The 7,568-nt window shown below is 31.3% G+C and overlaps 1 pseudogene; it reads left to right on the top strand.

Annotated features, from left to right (window-relative positions):
• Nucleotides 1-3,094: 3,094 nt before the first annotated feature.
• On the top strand, nucleotides 3,095-5,697 carry LOC123196611 (annotated as a pseudogene).
• Nucleotides 5,698-7,568: the final 1,871 nt, after the last annotated feature.

The following is a 7,568-nucleotide window of genomic DNA, read 5'->3' as shown; positions in this document are numbered from 1 at the left end:
TTAGTATTTTTACTTATAATTTTCTACTTTTTATCTTAATTTTTAAATTTATATTGTTTGCATGTCATTTTTCAAATGATTTTTGTCAATGCTTGAGTAACAAATAGTAGAAAAAAATATAAGATCTATTACTGTATTGGTATATAGAAAATTTTTGTATTAATTATAATTGAGAACTTAATTTCATTACGTATATTTTGGAGAACTTGAAGCATATAAACCCTTGTATGCTAAGGTGAAATTGTTAAAGACTAAAGTTTCATATCTAATAAAAAATAATATAAATGTGGTAAATTGAATCTTAATACAAACTAATTAATTTTGTGTAATATGAGTTTTGATCTTCATACTTATAGGTTAAATATATTTCAATATAGTATCAAAGCTCAAATCTAAATGGGTGGGTCTAACAGTTTAAAGTGATCCAAGTCTAACAGGCTAAGTGATCTTGATATCAAGTGGTAACGGTGGGTCTAACAATCTATAATGGTCCCACTTGAGGGAGGATGTTAGAAACTAAAGTCTCACATCTAATAAAAACAATATAAGTGAGTGATATATACGTGTTATAGATTAGACTTTAACACAAACCAATTAGTTTTGTGTAATATGAATTTCAATATTCACATTTATAGGCTCAATATATTATGACACTATCACCAGAAGTCAATACTACATTTAATTTTGATAGAATGCAACCACTATCACACAATAACACCTCTACTTCTACTCATTCAATGATTACTAGAACTCGTGCTGGCAAACACATGAGACATATTCAAACAAATTTTAAAAAATTCTTCTCAAGCACTGATTACTACTAATCACATTTCGAGCCTTGATATTGCATAGCTAAAGTCAATACGAGCATCACTTAAAATTCCACATTAGCACATTGCCATGTGTGAGGAATTGATTGCTTTGAAACAAAATCACACAAGGGGCCTTGTTCTATGCCCTTCAGATGCAAAAGTAGTAGGATCGAATTGGGTTTTCAAAACAAAGCTCAATTTAGATAGATTTATAGAGCGATACAAGGCCAACTTAGTAGCTAAAGGATTTTCTCAAATTCATGGTGTTGATTTTGATGAAACTTTCAACCTTATTCTTAAATCGACAACTCTTCGTTTGGTTCTTGCTTTATCTACTATGTTGTCATGGCCAATGTGACAAATCGATATTAAAAATGTTTTCCTCCATGGAAATTTGAAGGAGACTATATACATGACACAACCACTAGGTTTTATTGACCATAAGCATCATGATTATGCTTGTCATCTAAATCGTTCAATTTATGGCCTTAAGCAAGCCCCTCGGGCTGGTTTGATTGATTTACACTTTATCTCTTATAGATGGGATTTTATTACAGTTGAGCATATTTCACTTTATTTCTTTTGCATTCATCACAAGGTATTGTTATGCTTTTACTTTATGTTGATGATATTGTTCTTACGGCTAATAATAAGACTCTTTTGCAAAATATCATTAATCGCCTTAGCAAAGAGTTTGTAGTAAAAGATCTTGGAAAATAACATTATTTTCTTGGGATTGAAATTTCTTATTTTCCTGGTGGTATTTTCTTGTCTCAAGCAAAATATTCTTGTGACATTCTTCTTCGACCTACCATGTTAGAAGCCTTATCCATCTCTACGCCACTTGTTATTAAGGATAATAATACATCTTCAGATGTTACTCTTGTTGATACAATCACATCTAGAAGTATTGTTAGTGCTTTACAGTATCGTACTATCCCACGCATTGATATTACACATGATGTGAATTGGGTGTGTCAATTTATGCAAGCTCCCATAGTAGCCAATCTTCGACATGTCAAATGCATTTTACGATATGTTCAACAAACACTTAATTATGGTGTTCAATTTTTTTCGCAAAGCATACCTTCTCTTACAACTTTTTGTGACACTGATGGGTAGGTTGTCCCGTAACAAGGCATAACACTATGGGTTTCTGTATTTTCTTATATGCTAATTGTATTTCCTAGTCTTCTAAGAAACAAACTACTGTTGCTCTGTCCATTGCAGAGGCAAAATATCGAGCTATAACCTCTACTATTGCTAAACTATGTGGATTTACTATCTATTACGTGATATTGGTATTTCTCTCCATCATCATCCTTAGTTATTTTGTGACAATATGAGTGCTCTACATGTCTTTTGATCTAGTCTTTCATGCAATATCAAAGCACATTGAATTGGATTATCATTTTGTTTGTGAAAACGTTGCCATTTGTGCCTTGGTTACTCGCTTTGTTTTTAGTTGTTGTCAATTAGCTAATATCCTTACAAGGCTGCTATCTCCCAAACAATTTCAAATTCTTTGGCTTAAGCTGGGAGTTTCCAACTCGAGGGGGAGTGATAAGATTGGTAGGATTGACTATTCAAATTAGGACACCTTAAATCAAGCTAATAACAACAATCATTACAAAATCAAAGAAATTAGTGATAAGATTGACATGATTGACTCTCTATTCCACAATCTACGGTAGATTAACTCTTCATTCCACGATCAAAGGAAATTCAGTCACCAAGTACTTGAGGAAAAACAATATGTGGCTTTGATTATTTTTTTTTCAATTACAAACACTAATACATATATAGTACATACAATTATATTTTAGAAGGAAAGTACAGGCTAATGACATTTTCCTAGCATATAGTTTGGTGATTGAATCTTCTTAGATTGTGGAATGAAGAGTCAATCAACCTTTGATTGTGAAATGAAGAGTTAACCTTTGATTGTGGAATGAAAAATCAATCATGTCAATCTTATTAATTTAATCAATCTTATTATTAATCCCTTTGATTTTATTATTATTGTTGTCATTAGCTTGATTTAGGGTATCCTGATTTGAATAGTTAATTCTGTCAATCTTATCAAAAATTTTATTTTTTCTGTATTTCCAAATATAGATGCTATATTTTTCAAAAAAATTTAAAATTAAGTTAGACAAATTAAACTTGAAAGCATTTTTAATAAAGAAGTGTACAATAATGTCAGTTCATGTAAAGTTTCTATGATTAGTTACCGAGGTATAATGGATGATCTGCCACACTGAGACAAGGCCCAGACTCCTATGGGAGGCAACAGTCGGCAACTTTCTGGAATGGGAGAAAACCTGACAAATCAATGCCGTGTGGAGGTAAAAGTTCCACTGGTTATCAACTTTTCCGAAGGAGCAAATGATTGTATATGGGGGTAATAAGCTTCAGGTATATATATATATATTTGCTTTATGTAGATATCGATTGTGTTTTTATTGCCTTTTTAGATATATATGTTGTAAAGATTTGTACTTAATATGGACTATACTTCCAGTGCTTTTCCCAGCATCGGTGGTGGTCCAGATGGGAAGGTAAGCGCCCAAATTTGCTCAACTTTAAGGCGCTTTTAAGGCCATTATTTGGCGAGAAGTTGTGAATTTCTTGGTCCCAAAGATTGTGGAGTTTTGTGGGGCCAAATTGTAGTGTTGAAACTATGTTCACTTGGGGTATATGATAAATCTTTTGCCCTATTTGCGCAGGATATGGACATAATTGTGGCATACACTGATCGTTTGGGGGATTTCCAAATCAGTATAGTGAAAATGAGTCAGCTTTCTCCCTCATGGATTTTTAAAAGCCCCACTGATGTAGGCGATAACTTGCCAAAAAAGTCCAAGGTGCTGGTTGTCGATTTTAGCATAAAATACCTGAAAATGTCAGATTGAAATGGTTGCAGCATTTTGAGGATTCCATCTGCATGATAAAAATACAAAATTATATAGCTTTAACTTTAGTTTCTTTATTCATCTTAAATCAGTGTTTGATATCAGCAAATTGAGATATTAACATGGCAGAAATATTTATATGTAAGTTTTTTATGTGAACTTTGGACATTTAGGATCTGAGAGATTCATATGAAGATGGCAAGGGATTAGAAGAGAACGTTGAGCATAATGAGTGTCATAATCACTCTGATGAAGATGGATTTGTATATCCTAAAATGACATTGATGGGCCTGATGAAGTTCAAGCGCGAGGTGACATGTCCAATGCATCTGCCTAGATATCTTGCTGTATGCACTATGAAATGTTTATTGGGTTCTGATAATTACTTCCAGTTCAGATGTTGCAGCAGAGGAGCAGGGAACTTCGAACAGCAGAGCTAATTCGAAAAGATGATAAAGTACAAATAACAAAATTTGAATTGTCTGAAAGTTTTGTACCTGCAATTGGGGTGAACAGAAGTATATGAAGATATTTTGGAAGTTCAAAATCCGACTTTACGTTGAAACATCTGCGAGATCAGATAAGTTTGGCCAAAGCATATGCACATGTTGCAAAGTCTTGGAACGACAGTAATCTTTACTGTTCTCTTATGAAACAATGCAAGGAAAGTCAGTATGCTATTGCAGAATCAAATTCTGATGCTGCGCTTCACCCAAGGTATTGCTTCTTGTTTCTGCATGTTATATGTTTATTATGAAGGGCATGTTTTCCAGTTTGGTTAAAAGTAGATTAATCTTTTCACCTATTCTAGAGCACTTAATCAAACATTAGCAGATGGCTCATCTGCTTTGTGTAGGGAAGAATTGACCGTGTGACTGCTCCACAGTGCAGAGAACATTCCAAGGCACGATCCAGCAAGATAATGTGCATGATATAAATTAAAAGAGTTCATTCGTAATTCAACTGGCAGCAAAAGTTGCCCCTAGACCATTGCATTGTTTAACACTGCGGCTAACCGCAAATTATTTCCTGAACAAGCATAACAAATTAAGGATTTGAATCCTGAAAAGTTTGAAGATTCAGCTCTCTACCATTATGCAATCTTTTCTGATAGCATACTTGCAACATCTGTGGTCATTAATTCTACTATGGTGCACACTAAGGAACTGCAGAAACATGTTTTTAACGTAGTCACAGATAAGCTGAATTTCGGGAGGATGACAATGTGGTTTCTTGTGAATTCTCCCAAAGAATCCCCAGTCCAAGTTGAGAACATTGATGATTTCAAATGGTTGAATTCCTCTTACTGCTCTGTTCCCTGTCAACTCAAATCTGCTAGACTTCAAGAGTACTATTTCAAGGTAAATCACCCTTCATCACTTTCTGGTGGTTCTGACAACCTGAAATACTAGAACCCAAAGCACTTGTCAATATGATGAATCATCTTAGATTTTACCTTCCTGAAGTTTATCTGAAGCTCGACAAGATTTCTATTTTTAGATGATGATATTGTGGTTCAGAAAGATTTAACACCTCTTTGGTCTATTGATCTTCATGGGATGGGATGATCAATGGTGCAGTTGAAACCTGCAAGGGAGGCTTCCACACATTTGATAAATATCCCAACTTCTCTAATCCAAAAATCTGTCATCTAAACGGGACCACAATATATCACCATTGGCAAGATCAGGTACAGCTTTACTGCTTCCTAGTCTTTTTGATTCTTGTTTTACGAAGTAATCAAAATTAGGATCATATCTTAAATCTACAGTAGCTTGTGCTTCCACTTATGCAGAATGAGAATAGAAATCTATAGAAACTCGGGTCAGTGCTGCTGGGACTGATTACATTTTACAACCAGACCTGAGCTTTGGAACGAAAGTGGCATGTGTTGGGGGCTAGGCTATTACAGATTCCTCACCAAAACTGAGATAGAGAATGGGGCAGTCAGCTTTTCAAAAAATTCATAAATAGAATTTAAATCAATAATTTCATCAGAAAATTAGGGGTTTGGTTACTTATTTAGTTTTTGGTCAAACTAATTTTTTAAATTTAGTATCGATTTAATAATATTTATAAATCAATTAATCAAATTCAATTAATTTAAAGGAAAGCAAAGTTTAAAAGTTGGAATATCTTTTTCCATTTTTTAAATTGCTAGTTTACACTATTTTAGAATAATTAAAGAGAAAGTTAGAAGTTCGAAACCAAAACGACTTACTAGCTTTGCAATGATTATCTTTTAGAAATTCGATTAAAAATTTGGTTCCGAACATTCCTACTTTCTAGCATTTTCAATATGATCGTTAAATTATGTATTATATTGTGTTAAAAATTTAATTTTTTTTTATATTATGTATTAATTATTATATTATATGAGATAGTTTTATAAAAATAAAATAATAAAAAAATTTAATTAACCTATTATTAATTTAAAAAATATTATAAATATTTTTAAAAAATTCAAAATTTTTTATATAAGTATCTATTATACTTTTATTTTCTTAAAAATATATTGAATATATTGATAATATGTATTATATTATAAAATACGTTTATTATATCATATTAATTTAATATATTTTATAATATATATTAGTTTATATATATATATATATATATATATATATATTATTATTATACTATAAAATATATATCATATATTATATAATATGGTTAATCATATTTTCAAAACATACAATTGCTATGTAAGGAACGGAAACTTGAGTGGTTGATTGTAAGTAAAGTTTATCCCTTTCTTCCGTCTCGGGGCTTTGTCTTGCATCACAGGGAAGAGTGTGACGCAAAGCACTTCAATGAGCGTTTTGACGATGACGTGTTTGGGGAAACAGAAAGGCTGAAGGACTTATAATTAGTCAAAGTATTTTTTTCTTAAATTTTTATCTTTCAATTTTAAAAATCTTTATATGGTTAAAATTATCAGTATTTTAATTTTTTAAAATTTAATTTCTTTTTTCTTTTCTTAAACTCTAAAAACTAATAGTTTATCCCTTATGGTAAGTTTTAAAAAATAATATTTTCTCTCTTAGAATTTAGTTTTCAATCTCTCACGTTATTATCGATGATGAAGAGTCTTTGATATATCATCATGCTCTAGTGGTTATTCTCCTCTCCTCTAGAGCACCAATCGACAAAGATATCATTTGAAAGATGAAGAGCTTCGTTTTCTCAGATGAGATTTTCGTTAGCCAACATTCCAAGGAAAGGGAAGGAGATTGCTAAAGTATGAAGATATATTGGAGACTTTTCGTCGCCAGTGATAGTGTCAAATTTGACATCAGAGATTGAAAACTAAACTTTTGAAGGAAATATCTTTTTTTTAAAATTTAGTCTAAGAGGGCAACTTTTAGTTTTTAAGGTTTAAAGAGGGAAAATAAAATAAAATTTTAATTTATTTTTAATATTACAGATGAAATAATGATTTTATTTTTAAAACTAATATATTTAACTTTTATGAGTTGATGTTTGAGATTTTCATAATTATATTATACTTTTAGGTGGGATTAAGTCTTTTGGCCAAATAGATACATAAGATCCCTAAATTAAATCTTTCCACTTAAATTACCAAAAAAGAGAAAAAAGAGTTGTATACAGTGAAGCAAAGTTGATTTTTTTAATATGAAGGTATTTGCTTTTTATATTTGTAAATTACTTATTTGATTTATAATTTCACAAGGAATTTATTAACTGCTCATATCAATTGCTCGCATTAAACATTTTATAATTGTCTTTTAGTGTTCCTTGATAAAAAAAGTTTAGATTAAAATGTGGGTTTACACCATGTAAACTTAAACTCATTAATTGAAATATTTGTAACTTT

This window comes from Mangifera indica, chromosome 14, assembly GCF_011075055.1.
Source record: "Mangifera indica cultivar Alphonso chromosome 14, CATAS_Mindica_2.1, whole genome shotgun sequence".
NCBI classification, from domain to species: Eukaryota; Viridiplantae; Streptophyta; class Magnoliopsida; order Sapindales; family Anacardiaceae; genus Mangifera; species Mangifera indica.
Note: the sequence above shows the minus strand (reverse complement) of the source record. Positions and strands in the feature narration are given on the sequence as shown.